This window comes from Mus musculus, chromosome 16 (assembly GCF_000001635.26).
Source record: "Mus musculus strain C57BL/6J chromosome 16, GRCm38.p6 C57BL/6J".
Lineage (NCBI taxonomy): Eukaryota > Metazoa > Chordata > Mammalia > Rodentia > Muridae > Mus > Mus musculus.
This window is the reverse complement of record NC_000082.6, coordinates 77317912-77334429: the sequence shown is the minus strand read 5'-3', so window position 1 is coordinate 77334429 and position 16518 is coordinate 77317912. Positions and strand designations below refer to the sequence as shown.

The 16518-nt window shown below is 38.9% G+C and overlaps 1 long non-coding RNA gene across 1 annotated transcript in view; it reads right to left on the bottom strand.

Moving 5' to 3' along the window:
• Mir99ahg (Mir99a and Mirlet7c-1 host gene (non-protein coding)) overlaps positions 1-5102 on the bottom strand; it is a 229101-nt gene extending 223999 nt beyond the window's left edge. Inside the window, exon 1 of the long non-coding RNA NR_015543.3 lies at positions 4752-5102. This is a non-coding gene — a long non-coding RNA (Mir99a and Mirlet7c-1 host gene (non-protein coding)). The remainder of the gene's footprint in view (positions 1-4751) is intronic.
• Positions 5103-16518: the final 11416 nt, after the last annotated feature.

Genomic DNA, 16518 nt, shown 5'->3' with positions numbered 1-16518 from the left:
GAAAATCTTGTCAAGATGGTGTCATAAGGACCCCTTTTAGCATACTGCTATAACAGAGATAATATACAATTAAAGTGATATTCAAAAACAGGCCAAAATATAAACTACAAATGATGTACAGTTCACCAACTGATGACTGACGCGAAGGAAGCAACTCTACATACTTTGAAGAAAACTAGACTGCATGGGGTCGTCACATTTATCTCACAATGTTCTACCAATACCCAGTGCCAGGTTTCTGATTGAAAACCGGGGCGGGGCGAGTGATATTATAGAATTTGAGTGACTGCAACCACTCCTATATCCTTAGCCAATGCATACACTGGACTTCCTTATTTGTTTTTTAATTATGCACATGTATTTGTGTCTATCTATGTAGGAGTATGTGAAGATGAGTGCAGTTGTTTCCTGGGGCCAGAAGAGGGCATTTCATGCTCCTAAACTGGAATTTCAGGTAGTTTTTAGCTCCCACATATGGGTACTTGTAGCTGAATTGTCCTCTGGAAGAGGAGCAAGGGCTCTTATCTGATGAGCCATCTTTTTTCCAACCCCCAGAAATCTCTTAAGGAACATTGAGAATGAGCCCTACCTTGCAGCCAGAACTTGTGTCAAAATGGTCATTAGCTACATCTAGGGTATGCTCATAACCCAAGATGGTGGGCTGGGACAGAACTTAGAAGCTAGCCATAATGCCTTATGGCTGTATAAAGGTCTACCGACACTGAGACATGTAACAATCTCTCTCATTTAACTTGATCCAACAAACCAAAACTCCCAAAATATAAGAGAATAATATTGAAAGGTTAGGGGCTGGGGAAGGGGCTCCTTAGTAAAACGCTTGTGAAAAACTTGACAATATCAGTTTGTATCCACAGCACTCAAATATAAAGTTGGGTACAGTGGCTTGTGAATGTAGTCTTAGCACTGGTGGAGGATTCTGGGGTTTGACTGCCCAAGACTCTAGATGGTTAGAAATCTCTAAGTTTATTAAGAGACTCTCTCAGAATATGTGGTAGGAAATAATACAGAGAGACACCCAATATTGTCCTCTAGCCTGCATGCACACACACGTAATCGCTTAAGTTACTTTAAAGGTTGTGAAATAGCAAAGCTACTTCATAATGACTTCAAATTAAGCATAATAGGACCCATAAAGAGACAGTATAATAGACAACAAATGTAAAGGCAGAATTAATAATGAAATAAACATTTCTCTTAGAAAAGAATCTATTTGAATCCTCCCTCGATAGAGATGTAAGTAAAACACACTTTATGAATTTTATATAGTGGACATAGTCAAAAAGGAATTAGAAAATGGGTCGGTATCTCTTAGTAATCTACTGGCACAAATCTTAGCAACCTGTGCAGCACAAATAGATATATAAAAGAAGATGGAAGAGACGTTCAGAATAATATATTATTAGAAAGTTTCATAAGGAGTTGAATGCTAATAGTAGGAGAAAGAAGAAAAGCCCTGAATTTTCTATTTCTTACAAAAGCCAATAATCTCACAGCTGAAGTAGCTATGAAGGTGAAGATCCAACAAACCAAAAATCCCAAAATATAAGAGAATAATATCGAAAGGTTAGGGGCTGGGGAAGGGGCTCTTTAGTAAAACGCTTGTGAAAAACTTGACAATATCAGTTTGTATCCACAGCACTCAAATATAAAGTTGGGTACAGTGGCTTGTGAATGTAGTCTTAGCACTGTTGGAGGTGTTCCTGCTCATCTTTCAGGTAAAGAAAAACAATAGGTACCACTGCTTTCAGGGAAAGGCCTTTGGGAATCCATAGTGTGGATGGGATAAATCTCCTTCCAAATAAATTCCAAAGACCAACTGAAATACAGATGCAGCGATGTGGTCCCATCCTGACCAGTGCAGATGCAGGCTCACTGCTACAGATGTCTACTGCTACAGGGGTCAAGAAGGAACCTGAGATGTAATGAGCATGAGATGTAAGCAGATCACAGAGGTGGATAACAACAGAGCACGTGCAGTTCACTCTGGAACCCTCTATGTGAACTCAAAGGTTCAAAGTTCAAATGAAAAGAAAAAAAGCGCACCCTGCTTTGCTGTACAGAAGGACAGTTAATCACCAACATGGGGGAAAAATGCGCCTGGCAAGTGATTCGTGAGAGCGTCTACAAGTTCCCTGTATCACCCTTTCCCTTTGTGAAGCTCAATTTCACCTTGTTTCATTTAGCAGTGTCAGAAGACATTTTATTTTCATTTTTCTGTATATATTTGTTGGATTCTTGTACAATTCTCTTCTGTCCAAGAATAAAATGAATTATGGCATCCGGAGAAGGGAGGAGCTGGCTGTAAGATGTTAAAAAGCATGTACATAAAACATGAATATATGCTTGTAGAGAATACGCATGCATGCACTCTTCATATAAATAAGAAATATGGCTGTAACATATTAGCTGTTAACATATAACCGTTTCCTCTTAGCTGGAGGAAAAAAAACTGAGCTCAAGGGAAGATTAGCACTTTCTTTTTAAAAAGATATGCACCTTCTTAAATACATAGAATTAAAATACTAGAGTTGATTTTAATTTTTAAAAGTTCTCTACAGTCCACTAGTAAGTAAGTATGACCAGCTATGATAACAGATCAACATTTAAGTTTAAACATTTAAATGCTATGCAGCACTTTCTATCTTTTGTTCCTTGCAATTCACCCACTTCCAGAGGGAACCACATTCTTTTGGAGGCCCTCTCTCTACCATGCTGACTTTCTGAGCTGTGCTTGAAAAAAATAGTAATAATGAAGTTGCCTTTTGTACTTCTAGTTTTTTAATTGGTTTGGAGGAAATAATAAGGAATGCATTTTTTTCCTCAATCATAATCTTCAGAAGGTCCATCTTTTTCATAAATCCTTAGCTACACCTTTGCTTTATTTATCAGGAGACGTACAAGGCTTTCAAAACAATACACACATTTTCTTGCTATTCACATCAACTTAACAAAAGGCCTTATGAAATATATTCCGGGTGCTTTGTGGGGAAAGAACACAATTTTTCAAAACATGTAAATGAAAAAAAAAAATCATTGGTTTTCTCTCTTAAAAGGAAAATCCCTTTCTGGCAGCAGGAACAAGCAGGAACTGTGTGGCCACAAGGACAAAGAGTGAACGTAACAGGTGGCAAGGACATAATGAACTTCGTTCTCTCAGGAAAGAATGCGGCTGCCATATTTTGCTTTGATAAGGCAGCTCAGGTCACATGACAGGACGAACTTGTCTTTCCTGTGCATAATCTCCGTTCAAAATGCAAACCTAGGGCTCAGGGCTGCCAGCGGTTAACAGGTTTCCATAAAGTTTGCAAAGGCAGCTAAGAAATGCTACAAAATTACCTCGGAAATGGAATCACATTCCGACACCCTTAAAGTCCCCTTCCCTTTCACTACAAATCTGCAGCTTCTCACTGGCTGCCTTTTGTTTGGTTTTTTGTTTGGTTTATTAATTTACTTTAACAAACAGAAGATTCCAGATAAAAGGAGTCTGTCCCCCATGTAAGTTCTGTGCTTTAAACAAGTAGACAAAACTGAATTGTCTCTCTGCTTTGGAAAATGTTTAAACGATGCTGAAGTAGACCTAAAACTTCATCAAATCAACAAATGGACCATAAAGATCCTCCATATTTTTTGATAACATCAATTGCAAATATTATGGTAGCAAAAACTGATTTTTCTAATGAGGTGAACATCAGAAAGTATATTTTAGCACTTACTATAAATGTGATTATGAACATGAGAGGTTGGAATAAGAAAAATAGGTCGCCTCGGCTCACATTCCTGGACATGCTGGCAAGCTAAGATTTTCTTTGAACAACAACAAAACATAGTTAAAACAGGACTTAGTTACGTTTAAACAAGGAATTATTCTCAACTTATACTGTAAGGTTTTTCGTTGAGCTTGGTTGGTTTTATTTTAGAAAACATGACCTTACTAACTTCTAAGGTATTTGCACTGAAACAAACAAACAAACAAACAAACAAAAACTGCTCTGCATTACTGCAACATGATTCTTCAAAAAGAAATGTGTGCAAAGTCGATAGCACACAACGTGAGCAAACAGGATCAGCAGGAACAAAAGAAGTTTGCACGCTGTTGCTCAAGGACTTTTAAAGAATCCTTCCCAGGGATAAGACACATAAACCACTGGGAAGGGACTTGGGAAATCAAAGCACACTTAGTTTTCAATGCATGAAGATGTACTTTCTTAACTATTTTATATTAAAAATAAGAGGGAGCAACAGCAATTCTCACTGGCTGGCTGGCTGGCTGCTAAACACGGGCCCTGACCCTTCTCCTGGCCAGGAATGCAAAGCTCTTTCCATAGGACTTATTCCTGAGATAAGGCACCAAATCATGAAGCCAGCGCCCAGTGACACAGAAGTTGGACTAAATGCAATGTTTACACATATCCTGACTCCCCCTTCTTCCTCATCCCAGCCACATTTGATTTGCCTAAATCAATATTGACTCTGGTTGCAGAAAAGCAGGACTTAAACAAAAGAAAATCTGGAAGAGAAAGAACAGACTGGACGCTACGAGTTTTTTTTTTTTCTCTCAGATTGCAAGTATCACGTGAAATGAAGCAGAGACAAAGCCACAGAGCTTCGGAATTTCTAAGTATTCTTGATGGCTTGTTTCTCCCCCCACCCCCCAAAAAGCAGAGCAGATTTCTTAACTTGTATTACAACCCAGAAAGAATATTTGAGCAACATCTTAAATCTGCACTCACCATGTGAAAGCAACAGTTGCGTGGAGTAAAAGTGTGTTATTTCTCCTGCCCCTGTTCCATTTCAGTTCTGACTATAGTTGTCCAACAACCAAAAGGCCGGAGCTGCCACCCAGAGGCCCCGTCCACGATCTGGTTCATTTGCCTGTCAGCCCGAGAGCTGGCTTCTGCCGGCTGCAGCTGTGCACTTTGCTGAAGTTCTAATATAAATCTCCATATGGTTCCCACCGCCTCACATAGGTGATCTGGCCTCTCGGTTCAATGAACGCGCAGCTGAACTCTTTTCCAGGTGAGTCTGTGAGAGCTAGCTTTGAAGTCGTCCACTCTCAAGTTCAGGAGTTCTTGGTGAGGAGTGGGTGGAGAGAAGCAGCCTTGCTCCGGGGAACTCAGGCTGCAGTCAGAATGCGAAAACTTCCTCTGTTTTCCTGCCTTGCGTGGCTGAGCGCTAGTGCCTCTTTTCACAGAACTTCGGAATGTACAGGCAGGACGCAAAAGGGGCCCTGCCAGACAAGCCTTTCTCAATCAATTAGCTTGCAGCCATTACTTGTGACCCGAGGTCACACAGCATAAGTGTGTGGGGTGTGCCTTCAGGGGTCCCAAGGCTACTTATTACAGCTTAGATAACCTAAGCCGAGCAGACACTGCATTCTAGAAATATTTTTTAATAGTAAATGTGCTAAAGATGTAAAGTAAACCGAAGGTAACCCCCTAGTGTTCTTTCTGAGTAGGTATTGCTTGACTCAGTGAATTTAAAACAATACTTTTTCACATTAAATCAAACAGCGTTCAGGACAGAATAGTAACATGTTTTCTTTATATTATGTGCCTGCAGATGTGGAAATGACAAAAGAGCTCATGTAGACACTCACATGATTACCAGCATACATATCCCTTGTATCACATGGCTAAGCATAGGCAGTAGTATGGTTTTCCTTGAGACTTTTAAAGAATTTTAATGTAAAATTAATTTTAATTAATTAATTTTGATGCAACTATCGACAAAGTTCTCCGTAGCTAAGGAACTGACCTCACTTTGAGGATACAGCCTAGCCTGCTAACCCCGGGTGAGATTCCATGCAAAATTAACTTCACGAATTCTCTTATTTTCAGAACTATATTAGTTACAATTTCCTCCAGTTCCGAAAAAGCGCTTCTTCATTTTAGTACATTTTTAACTGGGAATTCATAAGAAAAGCTATGACGTGCTAAGAAAAAAAAATGTAATATTGCAAAACTCTATCTGCGTTTTATGCATTACATCTTCGTAGTCTTCAAAAACACTTTACAAGGATAGGTATCATTATCAAATTTGTGACAAGGAAGTATCAAGTAATTGTACTTCAAAGCAAACCCTTTCTTTGAATGATCCAACCAAATTAAAATGCTCATGTTTCTACAGTGATTAGATTAGACACCCTCCCTCTCCCAGTAGCTGTCACTCAGAGATAGAGATAGATGCCCAACACTCCATCCTTCACCCTATTTACTAAGTAACTGCACAGGCATGCGAGGCCTGCCTGGGAAATTCCTTTAGATGCTGATCTTTCATCTGCCTCGACCATCTTCGAATTAGCAAAACTGAATTAGCTTTAATCAGCTGTTATCTGATATAAAACAAAACATAGACAAATTAAAATGAACAAATTATAAGATTAGCAGCTAAATAATGCTTTCTAATAGGTAGAGCAGACTTTTTGAAAGTACAGAAACAGAGAATATAAGTGGTAAAGTTAGCTCTGGGTGAGACTGAGTGCAGAAACTGGGGTTTCCACTTTCTCAAATGTGAAATATGCGTCATTGATTGGTCTGTATATCGCCTCTGAATAAGTTTTAGAAAACAAAAAATAAATAAATAAATAAAACATGTTTGAGATCTTTCTGTGACTCCCTCATGCCTGTTTTGTATACTGAAAGTGAGCATCACTAAAAAATAGACATTGAAAAATAGACATGGGAAAATGACCAACCTAGTTAGCGACTAACCTAGTTAGTGCTTGAAGGTTCCCAAGGCCACCGAGGTTGCTACACTTCATCACTACCCCAATACCCCGTGTTGTACATTCAGAGTTTTCTCAATCGCTTTATTCAAGATGAACAGCTAATTTAAGAGTCAACAAGGGCACCCAGCCTTATATTTTAGATGTCTACAGTCATCTACTTTCAAGATTTAGCCCCTATTGTAATGGAACATCAGTGTACATGAAATAAGGATTTCTTTCTAGCAAGTTCAGAAAGGTCACTAATAACCATGCACAGCATAAAACATACAACAGAAGTTGAACAGGCCTTGATGATTTCCCTGGCTATAAAGTAGTTTTTATGGCCAGTTTGTAGGTTTTTATGTGGCCATAGACCTTTCTGAATTACACACAGGTTATGAAAATAGTCCCCTCTGCTGAAGTCTGCTATTACTCGGCAATGATTACTACCCAGACACTATTAGAGAGAGTTTGTCATTTTGATTCACGTCAAGTCCCATCTTTACTTTGTAGAGGAAACGTTCGCTCCTCTAGATGTTTTCTGATGACTTGATCCAATGTAGCAGATCATGGGCTGCTCAATTCATTTAATTTGAAAATTATCTCCCCTGCCTAAATCATTTCACAGTGTATTTTGAGGTGCTAACTTAGAATACAGGATACAATTCACAAAGCTCAAGAAACTCAAGAAGGAGAAAGATCAAAGTGTGGATACTTCGGTCCTTCTTAGAAGGGGAAACAAAATACCCATGGAAGGAGTTACAGAGACAAAGTGTGGAGCAGAGACTGAAGGAAAGGCCATCCAGAGACTGTCCCACCTGGGAATCCATCCCATACACAGACACCAAACCAAGACCCTTGGATGCCAACAAGAGCTTGCTGACAGGAGCCTGATATAGCTGTCTCCTAAGAGACTCTGCCAATGCCTGACAAATACAGAAGTGGATGCTCACAGACATCCACTGGACAGAGCTCAGGGTCCTTCCTAATGAAGGAGCTAGAGAAAGTACCCAAGGAGCTGAAGGGGTTTGTAGCCCTTAGGAGGAACAACAATATGAACTAACCAGTACCCCCAGAGCTCCCAGGGACTAAACCATCAACTAAAGAGTACACATGGAGGGACACATGGCTCCAGCTGCATATGTATCAGAGGATGATCTAGTTGGTCATCAGTGGGAGGAGAGGCCCTTGGTCCTGTGAAAGCTTGATGCCCCAGTGTAGGGGAATGCCAAGGCCAGGAAGCAGAAGTGGGTGGGTTGGTGGGGGGTGGGGAGTAGGGGGTTTTCAGAGGGAAAACCAGGAAAGAGGACAACATTTGAAATGTAAAAAATAAAATATCTAATAAAAATTTTTTTAAATTATCTAAATTGCCTAAATCATTTAACAGTGCAAAAATTGCTATATGTATTTAAAGGTGCTAACTTAGAACACATTTTTAAAAATTAAAAATTCATTCCAATTATCGATTTAAACTCTTAAGTTTCAATATGCTAATATTAAATTATGCAGGTATAATTAAAAGGAATTATATAACAAGATATTAATCATAAAGTTACATGTTAATATTTTTATATCAATTACAGTATGTATCTATACATACTGTCCTTCACAATATGCAATGTTTGGAAGAAGGTCACTTTTTCATGGAAGAAAAAGAAATCCATAGAATAAATTTCTAGGAGCTGAGGGTGTAGCTCCATAGTGGAAAGCTTATTTGATATAAACAAAGCTCTTGGTTTGATTCTAGCCTACAAAAATCAGAAATTTCCCACTTTTCATGACAATTTATGAGCAGTCCAGAATCATTAGTCAAACTCAGACAACATTTGGTTAAAATATCTATAGAAAAAAATAGAGCAGGCAAAAATCCCAAATGCAAAGATGAATTTAATATTCTCATTGTTAGTCTTAGTTTTTAAATTTTATTTGTTTCTGCAGTACTGGGGATCAAACCCATAACATTGGTTCTTTACCAGTGAGCTATATACTAGCCTCTGCCACTCATGTGAAATTGATAATAAATTGATAATGTTACACTATGAAAACCAGTGGGGTATCTAGCCTATGAATCCAAATTCAAGAAAGCTGTTGTACATTTCTTGATAAATGTCAATAGTGTCATATATTAAGGAGCTTCAGTTCTTTGTACTGCGAAACAAAGTTGGGTTCACAGGATGCGTACATGAGGGACCATATATACTTCTCAGTCTCGCTCTGGGGTGTACTTAGCGGTGTCTCAGCTAACAGAACCATCGTAAGATAACTGAACCAGCTAGAAGTTGGTTATAGGGGCACAGCACATGATGTGTGATTGTAATCATAATATTAGACAAAGCCAATCTAATCCAGAGTCAAGCAAATAGAGAACAAATATAAAGTAAAGCCCCTGTATAACATTGCAAAAAAAATGGGGTATGAGCATTATCAGAAGGATAACAGTAAATAGAAAACTCATCAACTGAACAGATGAAAACAGGGATTTTAATATTCATGAAGACATGTAACCCACTCAATAGGGAAATTTAAAGGTCGTGGTTTAAAAAGAAAAGAACAAAGTCTGGGCCAGTGAGATGGCTCAGTGGGTAAATGTGCTGGCTATGAGGCCTGATGACCTGAGTTCAATCCACAGAACCTATATAGTGTTGGAAGCAAAGGGCTTGCTCTATAGAGTTGGATTATAACCTACTCAAATTGGCTACACTATTCAAGTATCCAAACAAAGCTCTCTCTCTCTCTCTCTCTCTCTCTCTCTCTCTCTCTCTCTCTCTCTCTCTCTCACACACACACACACACACACACACACACACACACACAACATGGTAGGCTTTTACAGGTGCTCAATAATAATAATAATAATGATAATAATAATAATATATTTAAAAAATACATACAATAAAACAAGATAATTGGATGCAATATACCAAAAAATATTGCCTGGGTGATGTTCTTTAAAGATATTAGGACAGGAAAACAAAATAAAGAAGTAAATATGTGGAAAGAGGACAAACAAGATGTACTTGCATAATTAAAGTGACTACAATCAAAGTAGAATTACAAGATGTAAACAATACCTAAGTAAAAGCAGAAAAAAAAAAAACCTAAAGATATTTTATAGTTCCAGGTTTAAAATAGTCATCTTTTAGAAGGTATCAAAATTAACAAATGCTATCAAAATATTTATGTTAATAAATGTTCACTTGTACTGGTTTAAATTAAGGAGAGCATCCTTAAGAAAAGGTAAACTACTAAAACGTTCAGAAGAAATACAAAACTTTAAATGGAAAGGTAACTTGATCTCATATGTGAGTACTTTTACTTTTCTCCCTCTTGGGTGCATTTGTGAAAAGCTGATGATTTTTGTTACGCGGTTTAGAGTCTTAACACCTGGGGGGGGCTTCTTTAGTACACTTGTCCTGAGAAATTTACTCTGTAGGTGCTTCACTTGAAATTTCTTCTTACTTATTTTTTTTTATTGTAGTGTGTGTGTTATTGTAGTGGGGTGTGTGTGTGTGTGTGTGTGTGTGTGTGTGTGTGTGTGTGTTTTGCCTTTGCCTTTGTTTTACACACAGGGTGTCATGTTAACCTTGAACAGAGAACCAAGTTGGCCTGGAACACATTATGTAGTTGAGGGTAGTTTTGAACCTGTGATTTGCCTGCTTCCAACTCCCTTCTTTTCCTGTTGCTAGGCTTTCAGGTGAACACCACATCTGGTTTATGTAGTGTTGGAGATCAACCCAGGGCTTGTAGCATGTTGGGCCAGCATGCTATCAACTGCACTGCATCACTAGCCCAACTCAACTTCTAAAAGATATATATATATTTTTTTAAGTTTTATTTACGCACTTATGTGTAGGTTTGTGAATGCAATGCTCTCAGTGGGCAGAAGAGGACACTGGATCACTGAGAGCTTGTGTTACAAGCATTTGTGAGCTTCCTTGTGTGGGTGCTGGAAGCCCAGCTCAGGGTCTCTGCAGAAGTGGCCTGACTTCTAACCACTAAGCCAACTCTTCAGCCTTCTACTGCTTTATTTAGACTGAGTTTTTCCAGGTCCACCTTCACAGTGGTACCATTAACTGTGTCATGTCTGTGCCATCATTATTACTTTCTAAACAATCACAGAAGCAGAGTTTCCTATAATCAGAGTTTTATTTTTGTCTTTGGGACAAAAATTGGTGATTTGTTTTATTTTTATTTTGTTATTTTAATGCCAAGTATTTGGTGTGTTTTGGGTGCTTAATCCATTCTCAAGATTATTCCAAGTTTAAAAGCATCATGCACATCTTTCATACTCATTCATTAAATATGCCATGAGCATATTTAATGAATGGATAGCTTATGGAAAATCTCAAATAAAATGATGTGCCATTATATATTGAGAAAAAAGTAGATGCATTTTTGCTTGCAGGATGTAAATTCTTCTGTCTAATAAATAATCAATAAATCTTTCAAAATTATCTGTATATGTATATGTGTGAATATAGGAACTTATAAGCTCATACACTCACAAAGTCCATAAGAAGGTCTTGAATATCCTGGAGTGACAGGCAGATGTGAGCTGGTGAACATGGCACTAGGAAACAAACTCAGATCTCCTCCAAGAGCAGAATGAGTTCATAACCACTGAGCCATCCCACCATCTCCTAAAGTAGCAAGCTGTGTAAAACCAATCAAAGCTCAAAATACCCTCAGCAAAATGTGTCTTTGCACAATGATTTGTTTTTGCTTTTCTATTTATTTATAATATTTTTAAAAAATTAAATGTGTTTTAACAAGCATTAAACAATGGGGAAAGCAGGCATTACTACTTCAGGTATCTTAACTATTCTAAAATTGATTTTTTTATCAGACATCTTAAAGTTTGCAACTTTTTTTTATTTACATTCCAATGTCTGGTTAATCAACACTGTCAAAGCTCCATTCAAATCTGATAAGAAAGATTTCCCTTGTTTTGCATTTCATTATTTTTTCCCTATTACTTAGATCTTTAGGAAAAATCTTGAGTGCATACATAAAACCATATTCCTCTCTGTGCTTGGCCTCCGTTGCTCCTCTGAGAGCATATGGCAAGAGTCAACTCTTTCAGTCAGTGACAAATGCCGCTCCACAGCGTGCACTGCTTTGACCTTTAATTAGATTTTCCCAGACCATCTAAAATAACTCATGTCTGAGACCTTCCCTGTCTGCCTGTGTCCCAAGGGATCTGACAGTAGAGGAAAAGCAAGACAGTGTTGGACTGTCTCGGGCGAACATGTGTTAGTGGATTGGTGAAGAGAGGGGGCTTGGGTGAGGTTGCTTTTTAAAAGAACAAAAGAACAAAGTAAAAGAAAGCAAGCATGCAAACACAGAAATTCTTTACATTAAAATAGAATATGAGGAGTTAGTCATTAAGCGAGTTAGAGCAAGCAGGTGGTCCAAGAGCACCCAGTGAGACAACTGTTTGGACAATGATGTGTAAGACAAGTTGCCTCCATGCTGCTATTTAAAGGTATAAAAACAGAAAACAAGTTTTCAAAAAGTAAATTTGGTTGGGCACAGGACCCCAATGGAGTTTAGAGGAAGGACTGAAGGAGCTGAAGGGGTTTGCAACCCCATAAGAAGAATAATATCAATCAACCAGACCCTCTCCCCAGAGCTCCCAAGGACTAAACCACCAACCAAAGAGTACACATGGAGGGACCCATGGCTCCAGCTGCATATGTAGCAGAGGATGGCCTTGTTGGGCATCAATGGGAGAAGAAGCCTTTGGTCCTGGAAAGGTTTAAAGCCTCAGTGTAGGGGAATGTTGGGGTGGTGAAGTGGGAGTGGGCGGGTGGGTAGAGGAGCACCCTCATAGAAGCAGGGGGAGGGAGAAGGGATAGGGGATTTGCAGAGGGAAAACCAGGAAAGGGGATAACATTTGAAATGTAAATTAAGAAAATAACCAATTTTAAAAAGTAAATATGAAGAGAGAGAGAGAGAGAGAGAGAGAGAGAGAGAGAGAGAGAGAGAGAGAGAGAGAATAAGATGGACTTGCATATTTAAGACCAGTTAAATCAGGTGAGAATGAAGGCTGGGCTGGGAAGACAGGGGAAGAAGGGCTCCAGAAGAGACACAGTTGTGCCTAGGTGAATGACTATTAAACATGGTGTTAAATACTTAAAAGTACAGCATTGGGACCTGGGATGGAAAGTGGATGTGTGTGGGGGTGGGGGGTGGGGGGTGGGGGGGTAGGGAAGGGGAACCTGATCTGCTATTGGGTGAGGGAAAAGGACTAAAGTCCCGAGGGCCAGCAGAAAGAATGGAAACACACAACTTCAGGAAATAGGAAATTGGGGGCACTCTCCAAAATGCACCAGAGACCTGGGAGGTGAGAGACTCTCAGGACTCAGAGGGACCTTAGATGAAATGCCTGAGAGTGGGGAGAGGGAACTTATAGAGCCCACCTCCAGCAGGAAGATGGGGCATCAGTCTGTCTCATCGCAGACCCATAATTGTTCCTGTCTGAAAGAATTACAGGGACGACGGAAATGGAGAGGAGCCTGAGGAAAAGAAGGTCCAGCGACAGGCCCAAAGTGGGATCCAGCTCAAGGGGAGGTCCTAAGGCCTGACACTATTACTGAAGCTATGGAGTGCTCACAAAAATGGGACCTATCATGACTGCACTCCGGAAGACCCAACAAGCAGCTGAAAGAGTCAAATGCAGATATTTACACCCAACCAATGGATAGAAGCAGCTGCCCCCTGTTATTAAATTAGGGAAGGCTGAAAGAAGCTGAGGAGAAGGGTGATCCTGTAGGTGGACCAGCAGTCTCAGTTAATCTGGATACCTGAGATACCTCAGACATTGGATCACCAGCCACGTAGCATCCACCAGCAGATATGAGGCCCCCAACACACATACAATAAAGGACTGCCGGGTCTGTGTTAATTCTGAGATGATACACCTAACCCTCAAGAGACTGGAGGTCCCAGGGAGTTTAGAGGTCAAGTGGTGTGGGGGGGGGAGGGGGGCGTCATCCACGTGGAGACAGGAGGGTGGGAAGGAGTTATGGGATGTAAAGCAGTCAGAGAGTGGATTGGGAGGGCAGGGAATGGAATATGGAATGTAAAAATAAATTAATTTTTAAAAAAAATTAAAAAAGAAAGTACAGCTTTCAAAGAAGAGTACAGGAAATGGAACAGAAGAACTGGAGGTCATGGCAGAGACCAGAAAGAATAAGGTGATTCAGACAGAAGAAACTGAAGACATGTGTGCAATGCAGGAAAATGAACAAAAGCATCGCATGCTTCCAGGTGTGTGAAGAGAGAGGTAGAGCTGAAGTCTGAATCTGAAAGAGGTCATTGAAGGGGCCAATATGACCCTCTTCAAAGGAAGATGAAGCCAGGGCTGTACTGGAATCCTTACCCAGTCTGTGTCAGATCACATATAAGATGCTGAGATTCCCCAGTCTACCTTAGCATCCAGAGACATCCCTGTAGCTATGGCATGACAAACTTTGCTTGCACTCAGGGACAGATCTAGGAAGGCAGAGTACATGTTCCGTTGAGAACAATAAATTAGAGGTATAATAAGAAACAAATGTGGTCTGCTTAGAGCAGTCACAGGGAACCATGGAAGCCACCCTATGCTCAAAACAAAAATGCTAATTTGGCACTTACACAGTAACATCCCTGACATTACCTAAGGCTTCCTAAGCAGTAATTTAGAACATGCTGCAGACCACATGCTCAGGAATGTGGGCAGGACAAACCATGAGACTCATCTTCTCCATAGCCTCCGTCTTTTCCTAATCTCCCTGGAGATGTTGGCGCCCAAATCCTTACAGTACTCTCGAGACTCAGCTAAGCCAAACTATTGCATATGTAAAGATTACATGCATCTCCTTATGATGATCCAGATTTGAATCAGGAGATTAAGGGCAATGTAAGGAAATTGTCTATCAGGAGTTATTTTTAATAATGACAAGTCTTCCATAAATGTGGCTGTGGATTGAGTTAGTTCTGTTACACCACTCACCAAAGGGCCTATTGTACCACGACACCATGGGGCTATAATGTCAAAGGGATCTAATTTGCCAAGATAGGGTATAGATCATAAGCATTTATCATAAGAAGCATGCTGCTGTCCTTGAATCTCTGATCCCAAGCCAGAGAAGTCAGGCCTAAACATCTAATTAGTAAAACAAATAAAAAATGTTAGCTCTACTTTTAAAACTTGGTTTTCAGATAAGAGAAGCAACTTAATTAGACCTGAGAATTATTTTGTTTGTCATTGTTTTCTCTAGTTCCCAGCTAAGTTAATTTGAAAGATTTTGATGGCATAAAATTGATTCTATCACATGTATCAGAAAGATATATAAATATCTTAACCAAATAAGCACATAATGTATATTTATATTATATATTAAATAAGCATATAATATATATTTATATTGTATATTAAATGAATATTTATTTAGTTAACAATTATATATTTAAGATATGTTATAATTATATCTTAAATGTAATACATAAATATATATTTAAATATATTTGTTATATAAAATGTATATATTATATTTTATATAGTTAATATGTAATGTATTTATTTGGTTATAAATATCACATATAATACATAAACATCACAAATATTTTATAATGTATATAATAAGATATATATCAATATCTATATATATATATATATATATATATATATATATATATATATATTAACCGATAGTAGAAAGCTAACACAATTTAAAGTTGCACGGCTCTGTTGGAGTTGTAGACTAGCTTGCATCTGATTCGCCATCATGAGAAGAGAGAACAGAGAATGTCATGGGCCTTTTAAACTGCACTCTCCATATATACCCATGACATGCATCTTCTAACAATGCCTCACCATTCTACCAACTAGAGACCAAGCCTTTAAACATATGTGGCTATCCTGGGTCATTAAGATTCAAAATGCCACCCTAACCCATTAGCTGTCCATTGTCAGTTGGTCTGCACCTATGGACATCAGGAAGTGCTCCTCCTTCTTTGTTAGATCTTTGTGGATTTTTGTGTGCAAAAATTATAAGAAGTTTTATGCTGGGCTGGGGTATTTCATTTGTTTTTGTTTTTAAGCATGTGCTATCTAGAAGAGGACACACAGGTGCCTGTATCTCTAGCTTCAATATTATCCTATGCTTCTAGGCACATACACACATGGTCACATAGCCCAAGAAACTCTTATACATGTCCTTATAGAAATGAAGTAAAATCTTAGCAAGTTTTAATGTGTCATCCACCTATAGATGAGTTTGAATGACTTGTAAAGTTAGAAAAAGGAAGAAGAATGGGGAAGCTAGACAGATGTTTGCCCTGACTGGTTCCTGTCCCCACACCCCATTCCAGTGGCCCTTCCTCACAAGTGCTCTTCCCAGTTAACCCTTTGCCTTGTTGATTCAGGTCATTTCCATGTTGACCTCACCTGGTCCTCTGAAAGAGACTCTGGACTGATTTTCCAGCTTCTCTTCAGTAGTGAAATAGCAAAACCACTGTCAGATACTTTCCAAACAAGTAGAACCATAGCAAATATCTACGTAAAATTTCTATTTTTCCCATTTTCAGAGAAAAAAACCCAAAATCTGAGTTGTTTTTGTACAACATGCATTATAAAAACCTGTCATGTTCCTGCCTTTAATGTAAGATCTAAGCATTCTAAATTTCTGGACTTGCTAAGAAGTCTACACTCTTTGACACAGACTTAACTCCCTTTCCATGGAGTCTCTTTTCTCTATTAACTTAGTACATTATTATACCATGTCAATTTTGGTACAAAGTCTTTT